At 43.8% G+C, this 24,343-nt stretch overlaps 1 protein-coding gene across 2 annotated transcripts in view; it reads left to right on the forward strand.

Annotated features, from left to right (window-relative positions):
• plxnb2b (plexin b2b) overlaps window positions 1–24,343 on the forward strand; it is a 131,646-nt gene that overhangs the window by 15,807 nt on the left and 91,496 nt on the right. For both annotated transcript variants that reach the window (XM_031283361.2, XM_036002871.1), the window contains one exon: window positions 8,414–8,600. The gene's annotated coding sequence lies outside the window, so the exon portion shown is untranslated. The remainder of the gene's footprint in view (window positions 1–8,413; window positions 8,601–24,343) is intronic.

Here is a 24,343-nt window from a genome sequence, read left to right on the forward strand (position 1 = left end):
GACAGTGGGCATTTATCAAGGTCTGAAGAGTACAGCTGAAGTATTGTGCATTCATTTGGCCAAAATCACTTAGAAGTTATTATCTTCTTTTTATTTTCTGAAGCTGGTTGCAAATAAGCTCCTGTTTCCCCTGCATGCTGGGGCATGTTGAAACACAAATCTACTCTGCTGTGCAAAATTTGCTCCCTTTCAGTCCTCTCCTTTCATTTTCTCCCACTTTCTTCTCAATTTTCTTCTTTTGTCATTGTATTAACATGTCATGTGTCTGACCCAAATTTCTAGGCACTTGAATACTTCCAGGGCTCTTCCTTTGCCTTGCCCCCTGCTCTTTTTGATCAGAGCCATGGCAGAGAGACTGAGGCCATGTTTCGTTGTCTCCTCAATCAGAATCAGAAACCGGTCCTGAAGTGAAACCGACCCAGTCTCAAATGTCTCCTCATTGTGTCTCTGTCCTCCTGTCTCTTGGCTACAGTGGTTTCAAATCAGGGCAGGAGATTTTTTCACTGGTGAACCAACATGAGCTGACAGACACCCTCCTCTCCCTTCTTTCCTTCCTTCCCTTCACATCTGTGAATGTTACCTGACGAGACTCATTTGTCAACCCCCTCCCCAGCCCTTCTCTTTCCGTCTGCTTGCCCCAGCCACCTGATCCCTCCCTCCTGTTGTGTCCGCCAGTGCCAACAGAGCTGAAGAGTCTGCTGCGTGTGTATTTGAGTGGGCGGGGAGTCTGAAGAGATGAAAACTAAACTGAGAGAGCCGAGGTGCATACAGGTGCAGCTCATCTTGCCGCTCGAGGGATAGCTGTCAAAGTCTCTTCATTTTGGCCCTCTTCCTTCATGTCATCCCCGCTGTGGCCTCTATATGTCTCACTCTAGTCTTACTCAGGTCTAGCTAAGCACCCTTTCAGGGCAGGGTGGCCCCAAGAGGCGTAGTATCCACAGGGAGCATCCCTCCGGCTGTTGCTCCAGCTGTTGCTCTTCATCAGTCTTCAACTTTTATGCTTTTGTATTGTATGGATATTGTTTTTGTTGTTATCGCTGACTTACTACAAGGACAATTTCCCCATAAGGGATAATAAAGATTTCTACTACCACTGTGATATATTGCATGCCAGAAGGGCCTAAAAAAGATGGTGAGTAATTCACAAGCAGTAGGAGCAGCAGCTAACTTTGCCCCCGAGCTCCTCTCGCAAGCTGAGTGAATGCAAATGGACTTTTTTTTTTTAAATAAAGCAGAGTTCCCCAGCCATAATAGTCTGCATGCCTAGCACAATGCAGCATGGCCCCATATCCCCTTATTCAATTCCACTGCAACTTCCTTTTTGGGTGGGATTGGTTGTCTGATTCATTCCTATGTCAGCTCACTAGAGGAGATTTGATTTTGCTTTGATTTTGGGGCCGACTTGACCAGATTAAATAGAGTCGGTCTGGGCCGCGTGGACGGGTGGCTCCCAGCCATCGTCTCATTTGTGTTTCTCATTGTCGCTTGCAGCTCCCCTCCATTTTTGTTCTCTCCCCTTCCCTTTGTTTGCCTCACGGTTCTGCTCAGTATCTGGCCAACGATTGATAAGACCCAATCCCTGACAATGCTTGGCACACTGCACAGGATCGGTGGCGATGCAATGTGGCGAGTGTGTGTCTGTTCAGGCTTTAGGAGGGAGATGGGATGCGGCTCACGTCATTGTTTATCTACCTTTCCACTTCCAGATTGCACTCAGCAGAAAGAATGTGCTTCTTGACACTCTCTTTCTCTCCCTCTCTCTTTCCGCACTCCTTACTTTCCTCCATTTCTCCAGTGGCTCATTCTGGTATATGGACTTGGTTTCAGGTCCAGAACATGCATCATGAGGTGAGGGGGAAGGTGATAAGGGAGCCAGGAAGGTGTGTGTGTGTGTGTGTGTGTGTGTGTGTGTGTGTGTGTGCTAGTGATTGTACCTCTGAGACTGCTGCACTTTTCTGTATCTTCATGAGTATTTGTGAATCTGAATCACAATGCATGAGTGCTCCAGTGCAACAACACATTTGAAACACTTGACACATTTTTCTTCGAGGTCATTGAATCATAAAAATTTCGGCTCAGGCAACAATTGACTCGATCGGCCCGGTCCTCTTGGCTGTCTGGATTGATGGACGGTCAATTCCAGCAGCAGGAGATAATCACAGTGTGTCAGCCTCCACCAATCCAAACTCTTATCTGTGTCTGCCCATTGCCAGCATGCCACAAATGACCACAGGGACACACATTTCTCTTTTATTGTTCCAAAGCCCTGAGGGAGGTAATGTGTAGCGTGCTGAACTTAGCTTTTGCAGGCTGCATCCTCATCTGGATTAACACATCCACATGAAGTGCACCTTCACCACAGGGGCACTTCAACTAACTCACCTCCATGTTTTGGAAAGTGCATACACTTATGATAAGGCAGCGCTCTTTTTTTTTTTTTTTTTTTTTTTTTATGTTTTTGCCTGCTGCCTTTTAGGTGCATTATGCTCTGTCTGAGGTGTCTGGCGATAAGCCTTTTCCTTTAGAGTCCTTACTTAAAAATCTTCTACCGTAACATGTCAATAGTATCAGGTTTTCCCATGGCACAGATTTCTTCTTTTTTATCTTCTACTTTGAAGTCCTATTGCCTGCAAGTGTGATCAAATAAGATTACTTCTCTCGAGCGTTTAGAGCAACATTGGACATTGGATGAAAATCGCCTTGTTTCTCGCATCCGCTCTGCTGGCTAAAGGTCTTTGAGGGGGTTATTTTCCCCAGAGTACACTGCGCTAATTGTGGCCTAATGGCGTGCTGTTAAAGCAAAGAGTGGTAAGAAGCAGCCGTTTGGGGAGGCTTGCTGCCTTTCCCGTGCAGGCTGATTACACTGTCTAGTTAATGCACAGTCCTCAGATACAAATGGAGGGTGGTTATTGCATCAGGAAGCCTGTCAAAATCGCCCTCTCTAACAGACGAGAGAGGGAGATAAAGAGAGATGGAGTAGAGTGAGAGAGAATATATTCTGGAGAGCCAATTTCACTGAGGAGATAGAAGCGTGGTAGTGCAATTATGAAATATAGCTTTCTGTTTCAATAATGATCTTTTCTCCACAGGCTATATATAGGCCGGTGTAAATGATTCAGAGAATGCTCCATAGTGTTGTATAGATGATGGCCTATGGATTCCTATGGAGGGCAAAGTCAGTTTCCAGTGATATTCTTGGGTTTTCTTCGGCCAAATATTTGGCGGTACAATCAGCGAACAGAGGAAGTGGCTGAGAATGATGACGTTGAGGTCGTACACTAGAAAGATGGGAGTGAAGCCATTTGGTCCGAATATCCAGAAATTAAAGCCCGAGCAAGAACAATCTTTGCTGAATTGTGTTGGTGGCCATGATGTTGTGGCCCTCCTCCCCACGGGGTTTGGGAGAAGTTTGATTTTCCAGCTCGCTCCATTAGTGGTGAAGGAGTTGGCTAAAGCTAACACTAGCGATGCTAATGCTAAATATAAGCCAATGTTGTTGTCGGTCTCCCCTCTTGTTGCACATGCACATGACATACGTCACGGCCAAACGTTGGCGATTGGTTATGGCAGATCCAGAGTGGCTCTGGGCAGATCCAATAGTTTTAAACTTCAACAGAGTACCCGCCTTCAAGGAAGTTAACACTTGTCAATGGAGAGTGGCCAGACTCTCTGTACAAATTAAATGTACGAGAGTCTGTAGGACCAGGCTAACTATGTTGAGCAAGAAGGGTGGAAATGACAGCTGGGGACGCTGGAGAAAACAGTGTAGGGCACTTCACCACTACGCCTTTCCCAAGTTGTCGTCCTTATGCTGTTGTTAGTCACTTCCAGTTTCTATACTTGGTATGTGTGTGTGGGAGTGCACGCCTATGTGTATCTGCTGGAACTCTACAGAAGGAAAAAGGGCCTCTACTGTGGTCATATTTTTCTTTTACCATAATTAATCATCAGAGGATCACATGATTGTTTCAGTTGTTTTCATTTAAAAAAAAATCCACTTCATTGCAACTTTTTCCTGCAAGTCACACATGAAAGCCCAGCGAAACATGGTCTCAGCACTGCTGCCAGTTGTGCCAAACACCCACTCTGGTTGTAGCACTGCTTACTATGCATCTGTCTGGATAGATACTCAGAGGTGGTACATGCCAGCCGCTCTCTCTGCAGCTGGGCCAAAGCTGGAGGAAAAAACTAGGGTCAGGAACTGAAGAACTCCTTTCTGACCTAATAATATAAGAAACAGACATCAGTGGAATTTCAAAGCTGCTGTAAACCTGAACACATGACCGACTGAGTTAAAAGCATGACACAGGGACCTGAAATATTTATGCTTAACCACTTACCAGCAGCAATTACATATGCACATATGTATAAGGATGTTTACATGCACATTAAGCACATCTACACTCAGAGTCATTAAAAGCTGGTCATCATGTTTGGGAGCCTGTTTTGTACCCAGCAGTAGCAGTCCTCCTAAACGTATGGAAAGCACAGTGTATCTCTTTTGCATTTATGTAGATATAAACTATAGGGCTGGACTATATCTCCTAATATCAATACTTGGGCTGCAACATAAAATTTGATTATTTTTATTAGTTTATTACTCAGACAATGGTGAAAAATCAAATTTGCAAGTGCTCAAAGACCAAAAGGTAATGTTAAGCTTGACTAATCTATATCATTATACATTGCCAGATTTACCTTACTAATTATATATGTAACACTTTTCTTAATATAGGAGTGCATATTTCTTTTGTTGACTTACTGTTGATAAGTTTGTCCTGATTATTTACAGTATGCCTCTTGACTGGACTATGAGGTTCTTGTTTTGTTTAAGTTCTGTCTTATTTGTTGTTGTAGCTATTCTCAGTTGAATTAGTTTGGATTTAGAGAATTGTTTAAAAAATGCAATAAGAGTAAATTCAATACACACACACACACACACACACACACACACACACACACACACACACACACACACACACACACACACCCAGCAGTCAGTGAGGGGAGGGCCCCTTGTGGTGCCAGTGTACAGCCATGCCCGACTCCACACTTATTATCATGATTGCCTGCAAAAGGTGGCGGGACGCTGAGTCCATTCACTCTGCCAGACGGCTTCATAAAGCGGCTGCCGATGGTTCCCAGTAGGCCCTCATCAGTGGCAGAGAGCAGCGAAGCGCCTCAGGACTTTGCTCTCTGAAGTGACAATAGTTTTTCTGCCGGGAGAAAAGAGAGCAGGGGAGGGTAGAAAAACAAGATGGCCGCCAAGCAATAGGCATCTGTTAAATGCCTCATAGGGAGGTCATCCAGGAAGTAATGAGGTGAAACACTGCAGTAGAGCAGTAGCTGTCAGTCAGTTTGGACACTGTTGGGTTATAATGAGTGCATGTTGTAAGTGGTAAGCACCTACATAACTAGGCAGCCTGGTTGAATGTAAACCACCTTCAGCCTCCTCCACCGCCTGCCTCTTTTCCAGTAATCTGCTTCATCCTTCATTCTTTTTTCCTCCTCATTGAGAACTAGGCAAGTAATGCTACCCATGGACCATTTCCCGAGCATAATCCAACATCTGTCTTGCAGACGTCTCTTGCTTTGGCATTAAAACCTTCATTTCCCCGCCCCCTTCCCTCCTCCTCTTCCTCCACCTCCTCTCCATCTTCCACCCTCCTCTGGTAGCCGTCACAGTCGCTGAACGATTTCCTCTCACTGTAAGGCTCCTCCGAGTCACTGTGGCAGTGTCAAACGAGGCTCCTATTTAAGCTCATTAAATGTTTCCAAGAGAATAGGAAATCAATGGTGCATACCGGTGCGCGAGAACTTTTCTCTTAATTTAATTCTCCCCCCACCCCCCTTATCTGTTTGCACATCTCTCTCTTTCTTTTTCTCCTATCATTCTTGCTTGGTCTTTCCAACATGTCGTTCCCCTTTAAGCAAAGGTGGTGGTGGGTGAGGTGGGGTGTTGGGGGGCAGAAACAGTTGCCTTCAGAAACCATTTCAAACTCGGATTTATGACGGGCACCATGGTGCGAGGCTGTCCACACTTTTCAGTGTTGTTTAGCCCTCATCACATGGAGGACAATCAACTTTAAAGTTTTGCATACACTGTCTTCAGCCCCGGAGTTTCAGCTTTTGTTTTGGGCCAAGCTGTTAAAGGAACAGGTTTCGACCAGAACAGAATGCTGCCTTGAAAACATGTAGAGGAGTAAAACATGGGGATGTTTTGGATTGAGATGACCCCGGTTTAAACATACTCCCACCTCATGTGTCCTTCCCGTTTTGACTTTCACCCAACTTCTCCTATTTTGTACATCTCCATCTTTTGCTCATCAGAAGTTTTTCTTAGATCACAGCGTGTGTGTGTGCTTGTGAGTATATGTCTGGCAGAGCTTTGTGCTGTTCTAAACTATGTCTGGGGGCTGGGGCTACACCTTCTCTGGAGCTCCTGTAATTGCTCTTTTGGGGCCTTGTCTCTGGCTCTGAGCCCGTCTCCATCACTCTCACTCTGGCTTTCTCCCTCGCTCTTTGGCCTCCTCCCTTCTTTTTTGCACTCACTCCGACCTCCCCCCCTTTCTTCTCTCCCTGCATGGCTCATTATGGCTGATCCCCACCTGCGCAATTTGGGAATTCTCTTTACACACACACACACACACACACACACACACACACACACACACACACACACACACACACACACTCTCATACACAGCCACTCAGCAGTTTTCAGAGCTGCCTGCCTGTCGCTCGGATGGTTTGTGTGCTATCTGCTATAAAACAGCTTTGCTAATACTGTTTGGCCGAGAAATGGAAACAATAGTGCTGTCACATATTTTTTTTTTCTCTCCAACTGGTGCAAACAGACAGTTTCTCATCTCTGTTCTGGCTGTCGGAGCACCATTTGTCATAAAACCCTGGCACTTCAACCCCAGCTCCTGCCTTTGTATACACTAGCCTCAGCCTCAGGCTCCTAACCACAGGCCTGGTCTTTTCCATTTCAGCCCTCCTTCCAGCCTGTCACCCAGTAGCCCCACCATCCCTGTTCCCAGGCTAGGGGGCTTACTTTGAAGGATAATGGATATGGCCAGTTGCAGCTGCTCAGTAGCAGGGCACTATCATAGGAGTTATCTAAGGGCCTGAGTGGCCTGTGATGAATGGCTGGGAGCTGTGTGTCTCCACCGATCAATAAGCCACTAGCACACAGATGAGGTAGATGCACCCTCACTCTCTGTCCCCCCCCCCCCCCCCATCCACACATACATCTCTCTCTCATAATCTCCCACTATGTTTGCGAACTTTCCCCTGCAATTCATGGCCTGAATTGGGTCATTGATCTTTTATCCTTGGCTTGTTTTAAATAAAGGTCCAGTATCTCTTCTCCACCCAAGCATGCAAGGTTTCTGACAGCACTTATTGCTACACTGGCGGCAAAGCGCGCAAACATTGCTTTAGCCTGATCGAAGGCCGGTAATCGGAGAGGGAGAGCAGACAAATCGAGGGAAAGAGAATATGAAGCTGCTACCACCCCCACCCTGGAGCATCACTGAGGTTTCCATCACAAGGCTGATGCAGACAGAGGTCCCATGTGGATATACACACTTATAATACAGACAAACACACACACGCATACACCTAACAGTCTTTCTGTCAGGGCTCATTGAGCGCAACCTGTCCCAAAGCACCCACAGCCCCACCCAATCTGCATTGAAATAGGATGCTGTCAGTTTACTCTCTCCTTTGTCTCATTGTTGTGCCACACATGTATGTGAGGTCTCTCCAGACCACCTAAGCGTGTAAATTTGTATTGCTACTGCAGAACAACAGGTGTGTCATAGTTACTGTATGTGTTGGTTTTTGATCTGTTTTTCGCTCTGCTGGCGAGGGATTTGCGATGAAAAGAGCGGACTGAAAATATCTCTCTCTGTCTCCCCTCCAGGGACTTTCGGTAGTCTGTATCTTCCTTTCTTCCTCCTCGTCTCTCGCCTCTTCCCCCCTCTTCGCTCCTCTCACCCTCTAGGTCTGATTTTCCCTCTGATCTGCCGTTGTCTCTGTCACAAAGAGCAGATTCTCAGCCTGGTAATTGCATGTCTGCTGGCCACCACACCTGTTGCTGTCAGTGCAGTTGTGTGGGAGAGAGGGGGGGAGCTACGCCCTCTGGCTTCAACGACTCTAACCCCCTCACCGCCACCTTTGCTGCAGGTGTAAACCCACAGGAAGGGGAGAGTGTAATGTGGCGAGTATGTGGTATAGGCTGCTGCCACAGTTGATTGTGTTTATCTGTAACCTTGAGCTTCACCTCTAGCGCGTGTTTTCGTGCAAATGCATGTGTGTCTTCACAAACCTGGCCAGTGCTGATGCTTTATACTCTCTTTCTCCCTCTCTCTCCCTCCCTAATTCTCTCCTCTCTCCCCTTATCCAGAGCCCGGGCCCTTAATGAAGCTGGGGGTCAGCAGTAGTGTGCGGCTAATTGGCCAAATTTGCCTTGGGCTCCGGCTGCCTGTGATTGAAGTGTCCAGTGAGGGCCCACCGTGCAGCCGCCGCTGCACCCTGCTTTGTTCCACTCCAGCAGCCAAGACGCTCACTGCACCCCTGTCTGCCTCTCCCTAGTGAGTAGCACCTGAGGTTATTCTATTTTCACTTCCACTCCCAATACGTTCTCCAGTTTTCTTTCTACTTGTATTATTTTCACGAAATGAGAGTCCTCAAGCTCTGACTTTTTTCGAAATCACTTGTCCCGCATGTCATTCCATGTTTTTCTTATAAACATTTATCTTTTGTACCTCGTTTTTCAAAGCTTTTATCTGTATCCTCTTTCCCTATCTGTATTTTTCTTTTTTATTGCTAGACTTTCATTCCCACACTTGGTCCCAGCATTTTCTCACTTTCCTTGGCTTGTACCACCCTCACACTGTTTCTCTTCACTTGCCACAGTGAGATTCGGGCAATTACTACGGTCCCCCATTGGCCAGCTGCCAGAAAAACAACTTCCAAACCCTATTTCTCTCACGATGGGCCCAACAGTCCCAGCCCTGGCCAAGCTGTATCACACTGTTCTGAGTTAATAGGAGGGGTTGGAGGCGATGGCTTGGGGTGGAGTGGGGTGTCTCTAATTAGTTGAGCCTCCACTTTCTACTCGTTAAGGCGGTCCTGGCTCTCATTGTTTGGCTGTCAGTACAAGAGTAGAGGTAGCAGGGCGATAGTGAGCTCTAGGGAAAGGACTGAGCAGATAGGATTTGCAGAGGGAAGGGAGTGAGGCAATAGCTGTGCTACCCAGCAGATAGCTGACTGTCTCACCTGGGAGCTACACAGGCAAGGGTCAGCCCCCAAGTGCCACAGTACACAAATGAAAACAATTTTTGTTATTGCGCTCACAGAAGTGGAACATTGCTGGCTAGCAAATGGTCAACACAGTGTGTTTGTGTGTCAGGAAACAATGGTCCAATTATAAGTCAAGTATTGGCCTACAAGTTAGGATAAGTTATATTCTGTCATAACTTTATTTGCACACCACTAGGTTTCTGTGCTTGTTTATTAAAGGCTGCAATAATTACATTTGCTCTGATGCTCATTAAATGAAGAGCCGCAGCAATTAACTGCTGCTATAATCGTTTTATATAGACAGCTGTAAAAGCTTCTGCTGTTCATACTTCACTTAAGAGTGGAGAAACGACCATTGTTTTACCATGATTCACTCAGTCGATGAGATGAATGAATATGTGAGGAATATTAACATACACATTTGTATAATATAATATACTATATTTGGGTTTATCCACTGTTCCATCCCTTTTTTCTAAACGGTTTCTGTGGTGTACTTTAAAACTCAGAGCTGCCACAAAGCCTCAGGACTTGCTGGTTTCTTAGTGTGCCACACTCGTCCATCTGCGAAGGGCTTAGCTTGACAGACAACTCCTTTTCTCACTCATCTTCTCCATAATCAGCTGCTTGCTTAGGCCATAACTCTTGTGCTCCACTTTCCATCACATATCCTCTAGTCCTGCATGCCTTCCAGCCTGCCCGCCAGTGTTAAATATATACAAAATATGGCTTGTTTGAAATGAAGGCTACCCCAGGTGGTTGGTCTAGCTGTGCTGAATTAATAGAAGTCGGGTGCAGAGATGCATTTCTCTCAAAGTACTTAAGCTACATGTGTGAACCAAAACACAGCACATAAAAAATTCACACGTCTTATTTTTAGAGTTTTGTTCACTGTTTTTATCCCTTTGTTGTTCCCACACTTCATCTCACATCCCAGAAGATGGTGTACATGTCATGGTAATGACATGCTTTTTGGTAGCCATGAGGATTAGGAGGTGTCAATCATTTACCCCATGAGGCTTTGCCTTGGCACAACCCCAGAGCAAAGAACTACTTGGGGATGAATGAATTTGGATGTACAAGAGCAAACAAATCCCTTGTTTTTGTTGTCCTTTTTTGTGTCCGTTTGTGTGAAACTGACCTTTTTATGTGCTGTATTACTTTTAGATACTTTGAACATTAATAAATGCAGTCAACTATACAGCTCCACACTCCTTATTATTGTGTGAGGTACTCATTTTTTTTTTTTTTTATTTGTTTCTTTGAAGGATATAGCAAAAATAGGTAAACGTATGGAATTATTTTTGTGTCTTTAATACCAAGCAAAACTTCTCAAGTATCAAACAAAAAACACTAACTCAAACAAAAAAATTGTCACCTCAAAGGTAAAACTTTAAACTTGCAAACAAAACATTTGTGTAGTCGTAAACTATTGGTCTTATATTTGTTTGATATTATGTCCTTTTGTTTACAGTTCCCTCTGCTTCTTTCTCAATGATCAGTCTTTTGATCTCTCCATCACGTTTGCAGTTCTGCTCCCAGCTTTCTCGTTTGCGCTTCCCAAGTCTTTGTTTGCGATTCTGACACAAAGCTATCGCGTGGGCGGGTCTTACAGGGGTGCGTCCCCATTGGCTAATGCGAGTATTTTTGAGTGACAGCTCAGTGCCTGCCGGCCCCCTGACGTTTCAGTGCAGTTAATTTAAGAGATTTTGGATGACACACAAACCACTCCACAGCGGATTCCTACAAGATTAATAAAATGTAAGTATTGATCATATATATTATATATATCTGTGATGTACTTTGCAAGCATGGTTACTAGACGTTTGTTGTTTCGTTGTGTTCAGTTACTAATTAGCTAGTAAAGCTGTTAACTTAGCATTTAACGTTAGCTAACTGCTAACATATTAATTATCGTCTTCTCTCTGTAGAATAATGAAACATTGTGGGACGTGCAGGACCCTGAGCAGAGCAGAGCTACGATGCTGTCCCAGGTAACGTTAGCTAGGTCAGTAACGTAGCTATATTCTATTATATATATTATATGATAATACACAATGTTAGGGTATTGGTTAAGTAGTACAATGTAGAAGCTGTGCATATAATGTATTCCTATCTAGAGGTTGACACATACAGTACATATGCAGTGTTAGCTGTGCCTAACTGGTTCATCTTTATAGATATGTGCATTATTATAGCATAGCATAAAAAGAAACTCCGTAATGATAGCTACATTTACACCAAGAGGATGACATTACAAGACAACAAGAATGTTCATCTGTACTTTCCTAGTTATGACAAAACTGGCTATCCTAACTCTAATTACATGTATTCTGTTGCGTTTGCAAGCAGGTCAGCATAAGGAAAGTGTTCATATTGTTTTTAAAGCCTGTTGCTAATGGCTACTTAAAAGCAAGTTATTTTAATTGTAAATCACCCAATCTTAGAAGCCGCAGTTATCAAAAAGAACTTTGTTACCATTTGATTTGTGTAAGGAACTTTGTTATAATTTTCTATCACAGCTCACATCAGGCAGCAGGCAGTCCAACCAGGAGGACGTGGTAGGAGCAGAGGGAGAGGAGCATTCAGTCTCTCTGTGGAGGAAACACTGTTTGCTAAGGCTTCTAACAGCCAGGATATAGTATGTATTGATCATATTTTACTGAGATACTCAATTAACACTTACAATAACCTTTTTCTTAAGTTTATTTTCATTTGTGTACTTGTAGTTTCTAAGTCCATTGTATATCAATATATACAGTATACTGTCCTGTAATTTAATTTGTGTTTACATTGTTTTACTGTAATTATATTTTAAAATGCACATAATATATTAAAACACTTTTTTACATTCACCCTTGTCAGTTTGGTTCATTATATAATACAGAACATAAGGTTGAGACTATTATAATGCTTTATTTTTAGTCCAATATAAAACTTCACATACATAATGGATATTTGAACGTATTTGGCTGGGGCCCCGGTGGTAGAAGAAGCTGGAACTTAGGGTGTTTTCACACATGAAAGTCCGAACCAAGGTCCGGACCAAGGTTCATGTTTTTGTTACATTGTATACATTTGATCCGGTAGGTTTTGGTTTCACACTGCAGTTATGCAAGCGCACTAAAGATCTAAACGTGACAAAACTACGTCCTGCCGTCATCACATATGTGAGCTGCGTCTCCAGATACTTATAATTGATTGGTTTGTAGACGGGCTTCCCCGTCCTCTCGTATCCTCTCTCTGTGTCGGAGTTTTTTCAGCTGACTGCTGCTCTCCCCTACTGCCGTGGCTCTTTTTGTTTTGTTGTGATGTTGAGAAGCAAGACACGGGAACTTTCTGGAGAATTTATTCAGAGACAAACGGAAACCTACACTGTACATTTACTACAACTTAACAAATAAACTGCTGATGTATTCTCAGCTTTGATAGCCGACAGCTGTCTGCACTGAGCGCATTCACCGTCACTCTCTCATGTAGCCTACACACTAAGCACGAGCTGTTCCTTAAAGGAGCTTCCCCGGTCTTGTAACACAAGGAGAGTCTGCCAGAGCTTCTTCTATTTGGTCCGAAAGTCCGAACCATCCAAAAAATGCTTTCACACTGTAAACGAACCGGACCATGGTTCAGTTTGGTCCGGACCGAGACCACCTCTTTTGGTCGGACCAAAATTTGGTCTTTTGATCCGGACCGTGGTCCGGGGGAGGTTTCACACCTCTAATTTTGGTTCGGATCAAACAAAAAAGTCCGAAAGTCCGGACCAAATGAGGTATGTGTGAAAACACCCTCAGTGTCAGTCATTATTTGCAGTACATCACAGGTCAGGATCAGTTTTTCATCACCAACAATACACAAACATACTGAGTAATAGGGTTATGTATATATTTCACATATTCAGTTTCACCTAAGGAAGCTGTATTTCTCTGCTGACTTGTGTCTGCAACAACGCTTCTGAGGGTGGTGCAGGAATATCACACACAACTCCTGGACTCACTGATGGCCCACCGCTCCAGTCTGGACGACAGCCTCTTTGAAGGGCTGGGATGTGGCTGTAGTCCTTCACTTCCTTGACTTATTGTAAAGCTTGAAGTACCTTATTAGATGAAAAAAAACGTTTGAATTTAGCTCAACAATAAATAATTTTAATTTTGCACTCTAGGAACATTTTTCTAGCTTTCATAATCACTACTGGAACACTTATTTCTGGAATATTATTGATCACACTTTCTAGATTCCTACCTCCGTGCTGACTACATGTGTAAAGTACAATATGGCTTCATGTTGAATTTACTGAAATGATCCATCTGCTTTTCCCTTGGGTAATCTGCCAAGGTGATCCAGGGCAGCCAGCAGGACCCGAGCTTCATCAGCCATGCACATCACTAAAAAACAATAATGATCACTTAGCAAAGTGTGTTAGTTAAAGTACATTGTTTGGATAATAGTAACAATATGCATTCATTCTAAATATTGTTGAAATTTACATTGTTAAAATATACAAAAAATATGTCAGTTATCTGCCATCTTGCAGCAGTGCAATACAAAAAGAAACAGTGTGTACAGATGGAACATTATCTAATGTATGTGTCAACCTCTAGATAGGAATACATTATATGCACAGCTTCTACATTGTACTACTTAACCAATACCCTAGCATTGTGTATTATCAGATATAGCTACGTTACTGACCTAGCTAATGTTACCTGGGACAGCATTGTAGCTCTGCTCTGCTCGGGGTCCTGCACGTCCCACAATGTTTTATTATTCTACAGAGAGAAGACAATAGTTAATACAGCTCCTTGAGTAAGACACTAAGACTTCATGATTCCCATGGCAAATTAGCTCAGTAGCCTAACATAGCTACAAGTTTTAGATAACGTTAGCAGTTAGCTACTCAAAAATGCTCCAAATACGCATTAGCCAATGGGGACGCACCCCTATAAGACCCGCCCACGCGATAGCTTTGTGTCAGAATCGCAAACAAAGACTTGGGAAGCGCAAACGAGAAAGCTGGGAGCAGAACTGCAAACGTGATGGAGAGATCAAAAGACTGATCATTGAGAAAGAAGCAGAGGGAACTGAAAACAAAAGGACATAATATCAAACAAATATAAGACCAATAGTTTACGACTACACAAATGTTTTGTTTGCAAGTTTTAAGTTTTACCTTTTGAGGTGACAATTTTTTTGCTTGAGTTAGTGATTTTTGTTTGATACTTGAGACGTTTTGCTTGGTATTAAAGACACAAAAATAATTCCATATAAACGGAACCAGATAACGGATAGTAATACTTTTGACACATCATTTTTTAAAGAGGAAGCCCATACAAAATATTGTTTTGAAAAAGGCTATTGGCACTTTTGAAGGTAGTTCAGGTTAATCAAGTGAGGAGAAAGCTGTCCAACATCAAAAATCCTTTCTATGCATCCCTGGAGATGAGAATGAATAATTAATTTGTCATGCTAAATCAAAGTGATGATCCTAACTTTAATGTCTGTGATCTATAGAAACTCTGAAATTGGTTTGTCAAATGACAATGTCTCATGTAGTCTAAATTGCTATGATAACGTCATTGTGGAAGAAAATGCACATGCTTAAAACCATCATTGTCATGCTGTGTTTGTTATTTTTTCCTCATGAACCATAAACAGTAATTTCTGTTTTCTCTGCAGTGATAAATGTATAATTCACTTCCAGGCTTTACAAATTAATTATCACCACAGCAAGTTATTGCAGTGCTGGCATTAAAACTAAAAATGCTGCTAGCCCCCCTGCAGACATACCTGCCAGATAATAAACTTAAATCATCGCAGGCCAACACAGACTCGAGGCCCTCATCAACAGCCTACGTTTGGTTGTGCTCTTTGAACACGGTAAATGCCATGTCCTTGCGGTACCAAAATAATATAAAACACCTTGTTCCTGACTCATCACCCCTCCTCCTACGAGCTCCCCCAACTCCAACATGGTGCTGAAGCCCTCCAGTTTTCCATCGCCCCCTGTGAATATCCAAGCTGTCGGGGCTGACTGGGCTGAATATTTTCTTGCCAGGGCACAGTTGGAACAGATCCGGCCTCCGGGCCACATATACTGCTCCACTCTAGCCCCTGCAAACAAAGCCTGCCCTGCGCAGCTGTCATCTAAATGCTAAGCGCTTTGGATCACTACCGTATATTCCTTATACCTTTTTTTCTGAGAAGACTTGTCCTTTTGGAATTGCTGAGCAGGAGCTACTGTTTGATCAGGTTTTGTGATTCATTGAATTTGCACTAAATTATCAATAGAGAGTAATTTGTTAATCAACAAGGTGTATGATTGCAGAAAACTACATAGGCAATGCAGGTGTTTTTTGTGTAGTTCCCCTATTTAAAGGAGTATGCTTTTCTTTGCTCAGCTTTTCTCAGCTTTTCTTTGCTCAGAGGCATACTTTTTTGGAGCAACAGAGTGTTGCAATGGTTATCTTTCAGATGATAGTATAAGTCCTGTCTGCCAAGTTAATTGCCCATCTGCACCCTTGGGGGGCTGAGAAATGTGGCCGTCAGGCTTTACGGGAACATAAGCTAAACAGCCAGTCCCACTTTAAGGGGAGGCATATTGAGAGACAGACTCCAGACGAGCCTCTTAAACAGTTTCATATCAAATCCACAGACATACAAATCTCCACAATGATCTGCCAAGTTCCTGCAGAATTCACTGGAGCAGGGATAGCAGAATTTCACACCCCCGCCCAAGCCCCCGCTCCCCTCCTCTCAGCCATCACTGGACGACGCTTGGCAGCATAGGGTGATGGGAAACATCTGCGAAAGTCTGTGTGTGTTAGTACGGATGGTTGAATACACTCACCAGATAAAGAACTGTTTTTATGTATTTTGTTTTATTATTTTTGGAGGCATCACACATGGCAGCAGACGACTCAATTACTCCAACATAAATCTCACAGGGGAATGAATGAAATATAAATGTAGATACAACATGCAAACTGTTTTAGTAGGTAAAGGCTCCAGGGCTGATGTTTTTAGAATCGATTCTGCAGCCCTATTGGCAGATAAACGAGCAGGAGCAAATAGGTAAAGAAAAGCTAAATTACTTCCTACGGCTGGCAAAGAGGAAGTAAAGGCATCCCCCTATTGGCCTAATTTTCCTATTTTTACTCAGTTTTCTTTGCGCAAACAATGTTGTGTTTGCATGCTGACTATATATTGTCAGGAAAAAACTACGAGGCAATGATTCAGCAGGTCCTCTGGATGCTTCTCTGCAGCTGCCAGAGATGTGACTGCTCAGAGTCACTGAAGTCTCTTTTATTTGGGTGTGCTGAGCAATATAAATAATGAAATGGAGCCAGTAATTGGTGGTTCTTGGTAATTAGGACCAAGCTGTCAGCTACCAAAGTTGCAGTCTGATGGTGCTGCAGCAAGGGCAGTAATTACTATTATCTATGGGGGTTGTTGACACAACAATAATCCCATTCTTAAACAGGGTAGGGGGGCTTATGTTTGCAGTCCCCATTTCCATCCACAATAATGCAGCTGACATAAAAATTAAAGTATTTGTATTAATGTCCATCAAGTAGCTAAAACCAAACCATTATTGTAAACGGAGAGGGAGACCCCCTGGCCTTGAATTATCTGCTTGGTGGTATGTGAAGAGCTTGTCCATATTTTTCATTAGTCAAACAGTTAGACTTTTACCCTGCTGCAAGCGGCGTGACGCCCAGCCATGAACAGCATTATCTACCATCTCAGCAGGTTTTCTAATACCCCTGTAATCCTGTCATTTCATTCATGGATACAGCCTGGGTTATTCTGGGCCTAGAGCATATCTGCCCACCTGTCTCTGCTCCTCTGTGTGAGAGATTGGATTCCCCAACTCCCGTCCTGCTTCATCTTGCCACACACACACACACACACACACACACACACACACACACACACACACACACACACACACACACACACTAGCACACATGTTCATGCCCGAGTGTTCGCTCATCTCTTGTCAGATCCCCATAGTGTAAATGGGCTGGTCAGACCTGATGATATATAGGGTAGAGGACAATGGCACCGTATACCGTGTAGGGGATGATTCCTAGTTGCGGATAATAACTCGCACTCGCTGAAGTGAAATTCAGCTCATCTGGCTCAAGACTTACAAGCACAGCATTTGCCCCGTGAGATGAAGACAGTGAATGGCTTCAAAAGCAGAGTACCCAGGTGACATTTCCTCTTCCTCCTATCATGCAAAGTAATGAACCAGCCGGAGACTCGCATGACGTGTGCAAGAAAGTGTGGAGCGTGATTATTAGGTGAGTGGAAGGGGGTAGCTTGGGATGTGAGGGTGAGTAAAGGGTAGATAAGTTGCTGTTTTCACCTATACAGTAGCACACAACACGCAAATCGGCTTTGTGGCCTTGTTGCTTGAGGCGTGATGGACATTTAAACATATTGTGAGGCATAGAAAATGGCCTTTTCAGTAAGTTATTTATAGTGAAGACATATTCATTTGATTATAATAAAACATCCATTACATTCTGAGTGAACCGCATGGGGAGGTGAGGCCGGCAGACTGCAGCTCAATGTAATAACAATTGTGCGTCTGCCCTAAATGAGCCAAGGAAAAGAGCGGGTTCCTGTAGATATTAGTTTCCTTTTGTAGGGGTGCTCAGATCTGGCGATATGCTTTGTGAGAAGTAATAAAGAAATATATCTGTTTTTATTGTGCCTTGGCGACAGTGTTATGTTTAGAACTAGTATAAAGAGCTGGAACATGGCGTAAAATGATATTATGGTCCATTAGGTGGGGGCCCGAGCTAAGCGTTGCTAGCGGTAAGTGAGGACTGGGGGTAATGGGGCTGCGACGTATTGTCTGTGATCTGCTCTTTCACTTCTCACTGATTGAATCGTCTACATCACTGGCACTCCATCTCCTGGGGAACCGGAGTAGACGAGGTGATTTTGGCTGAAGACATCACTCAGTCAAACCTGGGAGATAAGAGAATTGGGTGAAGGAATTGGAAGAAAGGCGTTCTGTAAAATGTAAAGAAAAAGGTGATGTTCAGGAATTATTGCTAGATAGTGTGAATGAACTGATCCCAAGGTGTATCAATGTTTCATTTTGGAATAGAAATAATCTTTATTGCTGCACATAGGGTCTCTTGCAACAAAACAACAATAAACATGGTTTACTTTAGTTAGATTTCTGATTGAAAACAGAGGAAAATAGATTTGTTCTCCAGCTCTCCTCTCATCTGGTTTAGGCCTGCTTATGCTGCTGTACAGCTTTAACCAATGCTCTTAAGGTTCTTAGTCTCCTGACCTTCTGTATGTCTGGTCTGGATCTATACAGAGCTGACCCTGTACTGCTGGGAATTTCCCCAGTGTGTGTGTGTGTGTGTGTGTGTGTGTGTATATATATATATATATATGGGGTCAGTATTATATTAAGGTGCTGTTCAGTCTGGCGGAACCTTTAACATGCCCTTCCCTTAGGACCCACTCCCACTCAACCTACTGTAAGGAGGGGTCCGCAATGGTTGAGAAGCAATAAATTAGCATACCTAGCTTGATGCTCGTCTGCAACCAGAACCCGTCTGTAAATTCAGCTTCACCTCTAGTCCTTGTCAACCTACACCCTTCCAGTGTTGAATAGGCGAGACATTGTGTTGAGCGGCATAGTTTATCTGCTCTCCTGCGGAGCCAGCATGGGGGCTCGGGAAGTAATCTGAACCAAGCAGGCAAAGAATTCCAGGCATTCTGAATGAAACCAGATGTGTTTTTGTTCACTTTGTCTCATACATGCTTTTGGTGACTTGCACATAAGACACAGAGGCATACATGAATGTGCTTCTGGCTGCATACTAACACACATGCATACAATAACAAAACTTCTGCAGGGCAGTCTGGCTTTCATAACAGAAGTAGATGATATGAAAAGGAAATAGGATGGGCCAGAAATTGCCAATGCAGGCATGTTTATGTTCGCGTGGCCCTTCCTCCCACACACAGATTACCACTCAGATTGTGTTGCTGCTACATGTTTGTACATGTCAGGCTGTTTTGACCCATATATGAGCAACACACACATCTCCATCAGCATGTCTTAGATTGCCACATCTGAACTGCCCAATTCTTTCTTGCATACTTGAGTGTTTTTTGTTGTTGCATTTTGTGATAATCATCTTTAGAGCCGAATCGAAACCTACGAGGAGGGATAGCACAAAAATGTGTTCGAGACTATATTCTATTGATTTATATTTGCATGCACAAAAGCAAATTACTAGAACTGGGACACCTAAATAAAATTGAATTATTGTTGTTGATTATACCCGCTACAATATGTCAATATGTCTGCCAAGTTAAGGTATACAGTTATTTACTGTACATATCTGATTGCCGTCTGACAACTATTTGCTCTATGTTGTGTTGTTTGTTTTGAATTCGCTGTCAAAATTAAAGTGTTAAAAAATGGTTAACATCACCAGCTGGTTTCTGGCATTACACCCACATTGCATAAGTGTTGACCCCCAGGACGTGGCTAAGGCACTTAGATGGTTCCGCCAGCAATACACAAAGGCTTTTCAAATCTATTCCATGTCCAAAGACTTGTTTCTCCTTATTGGCTCTGCTATATCATCAAAGGAAGGGGTGTTCATTGGCTGGGGTTATTGCTGGCAGGAATAAGTGACTAAGTGTGTGCGTGCTTGTTACATGAACATGTAGGCACGTATCAGCCATCACCACAGGAAATGACCAGCCGTTTGCTTTGAAGTCCCAGCAGAGTTTTTCATTATTCGTACTATCTCCATAGACACGAGGAGACAGGACCCCGACATTGCTGATGCTATGCACTCACCCTCCGCTGCTCCCCACTCAGATCCTTGCCACCAAATGCTTGTTAGAATGCAGAACAAGCATCTATTAGCATAGAGTATGGGAGTGCTGGTCGCCACAGGGCACAAACCCCACCACCACCCCCTCACTTCTACACACCACACTTGCCTGAAAAGGCTGAGAGGGCACGTGTAATTGCATTTTCTTCTCCCTGTGCAGAAACTCAAACCCAAGATAAAGGCAATGTTAAGATTCCCCAACTCTGGCCTATCCTTCCACTTCCTCTTTCTCAGTTATTCCCACTTGCCTCACCGCTCACCTCCACCCCCTTCAAACCTCCACTTCCTCTCCTAACGCTCCTAGCATGTCAAAATGTGTGGCGTGCGGAGATGAAATTAATTGGATCACAGTGTAGAAGTGTTCAGCCCCCCATGGCGTTCCGCTGTGTGAGGTAGTATTGGCACACACGCAGAACCTGCTGCAAGACCAAGAGTTGTTTTGCTGCCAGTTTGTGCCAAACTGTCTTTTCTCTAGTGGTTCATACAATATATATGTACAACTTTCAGAGCAGGGAGGCAGATGTGTTGTTTATCTGCCAGTAGGGTGCATGCCAAAGCAGCATGCCTGAGTTGGGTGTGGTTGAAATCTGGGTTAGGAAATCCCTTGTTGAGGTTATTACATGCAGTAATGCTAATGAAGCTTTTTCTCCAGTAATGGCATTACCAAATGGAAATGCTAACCCATGTTATAATCAAGCATCACAATTTACAATGACAAAATCCTAATGACTAAATATCTAGTCTACTAGCACCAGGACAATCTGGATCATGTGTATGTTAATGCAGGCTTTTATGAGATACAAAATGGTAGGCTACAATACAATTTTTAAAATGCTCTTAACTCTAAGCAACTCAAGCTCTTAACTCTTTACTCTTAACTTTTCTGGCAACTTTTCAGGTTTTTTTTTTTTTTTATCGTTTTTAAGTAAAGCACTTTGAATTGCCTTGTTGCTGAAATGTGCTATACAAATAAAGCTGCCTTGCCTTGCCTAAGCATGTTTTATTCCGTCCTAAAGCTAGTACATGTTTTTGAAACCTGTGCCAATACAATACACAACTGTCTGTGTCGATACCATAGCTTTATCATCAACCTGTTTTTACAGAACCCCCTTTTCATTGAACACAATATACCAAACTTCTCAATGCAGCATGGTTTTATATTCTTAACACAAGCAGCAATAAGATAATTGAAATGACAAAGTTTCAGGAGGCTCTGCTGGCCATGAGGTTTAAGGCTAAGACCATGAACCGCAGCATCCACAGTGTCGGGTCCAGCAGGGGTCCTTTGTTGCATGTTGTTCCCATCTCTCTATCCTCATTTTCATCTCCCTACTGTCAACCATCTAATAAAGGCATACAAGTTTCCTGATTTGAGATGAGCAAATATCTGCTCAAAGAATAAAAAGCAAGACTATAAAGCTGACCAAGCCTTTAATGCTATGGACACATTTCAGTCAGAACTCAAAAAGCATTGAGGTTAAATAATCAGCCCTAGTGTCCAGCTCTTCCATTATGTGCGTGGAGCCTGTATTGTGTTGTTATAAATGCTTCCTCTGTTCAAAGGTTGCTGTTTGCTTCCCCCTTGCTGTCTGATCAGTGCTGTGTGGCTGTGGCTTTTTGACTTCTCTGTTTGGCCTTCTCCCTCCATCCTGCTGGCTGGCTTTGTCTGATTTATGACAGTCTGGAGCTAATGGTACAGAACCAGGATTTGTGTCTGTGGTGTTGTGACTGGACTGGTGCCGGCTCATTGGCCCTCTCTCTCTCTCTCTCTCTCTCTCTCTCTCTCTCTCTCTCTCTCTCTCTCTCTCTCTCTCTCTCTCTCTCTCTCTCTCTCTCTCTCTCTCTCTCCCCCTCCCCCCCTTTGGATGAGGTGAGCGTCTCGGCTGTTGATCAGCACCCCAGCGCTCCGACTCATTCGTCTTCACCCCTTCTTCTTTTCTTTCCGCCAGAGGAACCAGGCTGCAGGCAAGCTGTCAGGGGCGCTGACTCACCTTCAGACAAGGCCACCAAACCTTGCCTCACCTTTCATCCCTTTTCATTGCTCATACCCCCCCCCGGCCGTTGCTCACAAACACTCACATATACACATTTTCCATCACTCTCTGTCCCTCTATGTCGACACTGAAGACCAGGGCCAGGCTGTGATACAGGCAGGGGGCCCTGTATGTGGAACTGTGTTAATTAGCAGAGGAATCTGGAGACGAAAACCACGTTATCTACTGCCACAACCCCCCTCTCCTCCAAACCCCCTCATCTCTCTCATTCTTCCTCTTTCCCTCTCTCCATGTCTCTGGTGGTTGCTTCCATCATGCCGCTTGTGTCGCCAGGTTTGTGAAGGATGTCGCTGCCAGCTGTCTTTTTCATGGATGGCTGCCAACCTCTCCCTGTATCTTCCGTCCGTTGTCATTTCCTTATTTATTCCAATTTCTATCGCTCCTTTTTTCCCACCTCCCGCCGTTTATCTGTTAATGAACTCTGTCTCAAGCCTGTTTCTGTTTTCCAGCATTGTCTCAGGGAGAGTACGTTGTTTTTTTAGGCAATGATAGGGTGTTATGGAGCTTGGCACATTGGCGCAGTGGTACCAAGGTCGGGCAGGGCGGGGAGCACCAGGGTCGGCAGACAGTCTGTAGCCGCCATACCATGCCAGCTCTGCAATCTGTGTGCAATGTGTTAAGTGCAAAGCAGACACTTCATTCCCCTCTCGGCCTGGTGGCGTTTGCCTTCTTCAGTGGCCCAATAAAGGTCAGAAGAGCATGGGCATACAAAGAGAGCTTTATATTCCATCTAAAAAATGAGAATCCCAATCGATTGGCAGATTTTGTGCCACCTTTCTCTCTTTCCACCTGGCCCAGCAGCATATTTTCTGCCTACATGCAGTCCTGCCATAGGGCCTTTGCCCCTAATTGAGTTCTTTGCACTGTGGGTGAAATTGTGAGTTTTAGATAGAAAAAGATAGTGAAAGACAGAAGCAGCGCACTCGACAGTCATTTATTGTACATGTGTTTGAGCCATTTAATGTGGACTATTAAAAGCATGGCTGACGTAGCCCACATAGGCTGCATGCCCCATTTTTATGTGCATCTAGAAACTTAGAATTTGTCTATTTGTGTAGTATCTTGTTCATTGGTGTATGAATCCATTTGTGTGTCTGTCTGTGTTTTAGTTGCTGAGTAGCCCTGCCTCCTCTGGTGTGTGACTGCTGTTAAGATCTCCTGCTCTTTATTTGACCCTGGCCTCCTATGAGGTGTCATAGCAAGCCAAGTGTAAAACAGATGTATGCCAAATAAAGACATGAAAACAAACACACACACACACACACACACACACACACACACACACACACACACGTGTCACACACACACACACACACACACACACACACATACACACACGTGTCACACACACATACATGCACATGTACAGTGAGTGAGTCATTCCTTTTGTTCACACAGTATAACTTTTGGCTCCAGAGAATTCTGGCTTCATAAATTAAGATCACTTGGCCTTTGATTATATCAATTAATCTGCACTGGCAGTGCTTGATGAAGGACACAAGGACACACAGGACAAGGCTAATTGTCGCTTTAAACCAGTTGCATACAAATAATTTCCATGTCATTAGTCACTCTGCTACAAATCTGAGAAAGGCTTTCCTGCTCTCTTTTTCCAGAACTATTTCTATGTGTCTTTGTTGTTTTGTGTTGTTAATCTGTTTTTTCTGTATTTGTCCTTCAACACCCCAAGAAGCCTCCCAATAGTATTCCACACATGGTTATACAGGCCTTTGAGAGTTTTAAATATCCTCTCATTGATAAAATACTTTGATACCTTTGTTAGAGTGAGCCGATTCCACCATCGGGGGAATTAGAGCCGCTTTTGTAGACTGAAGCTCCTTGGTGCCATACAGAGCTGTGATAGTGCTTTCTCTCAGAGAAATAGAGGAATAAGGACAGAGCGGCAGCTTCTCTCTGATCTTCTGCCTCTCTCAGAACCATCTGTCTGGTGCTGGCCCAACATTCTGCTCCGCGTAGTATTAGCACTTACAAATATATACATTTCTCACATCTAGCTTTTGAGAGAAGTTGTAGCACTCGCTGAGTTATGCTCGCCAGGAGATGGGAAGCGAGAGCAGATAGGGAGCCGGG

The sequence above is a fragment of the Sander lucioperca genome, chromosome 7, assembly GCF_008315115.2.
Source record: "Sander lucioperca isolate FBNREF2018 chromosome 7, SLUC_FBN_1.2, whole genome shotgun sequence".
Classification (NCBI taxonomy): domain Eukaryota; kingdom Metazoa; phylum Chordata; class Actinopteri; order Perciformes; family Percidae; genus Sander; species Sander lucioperca.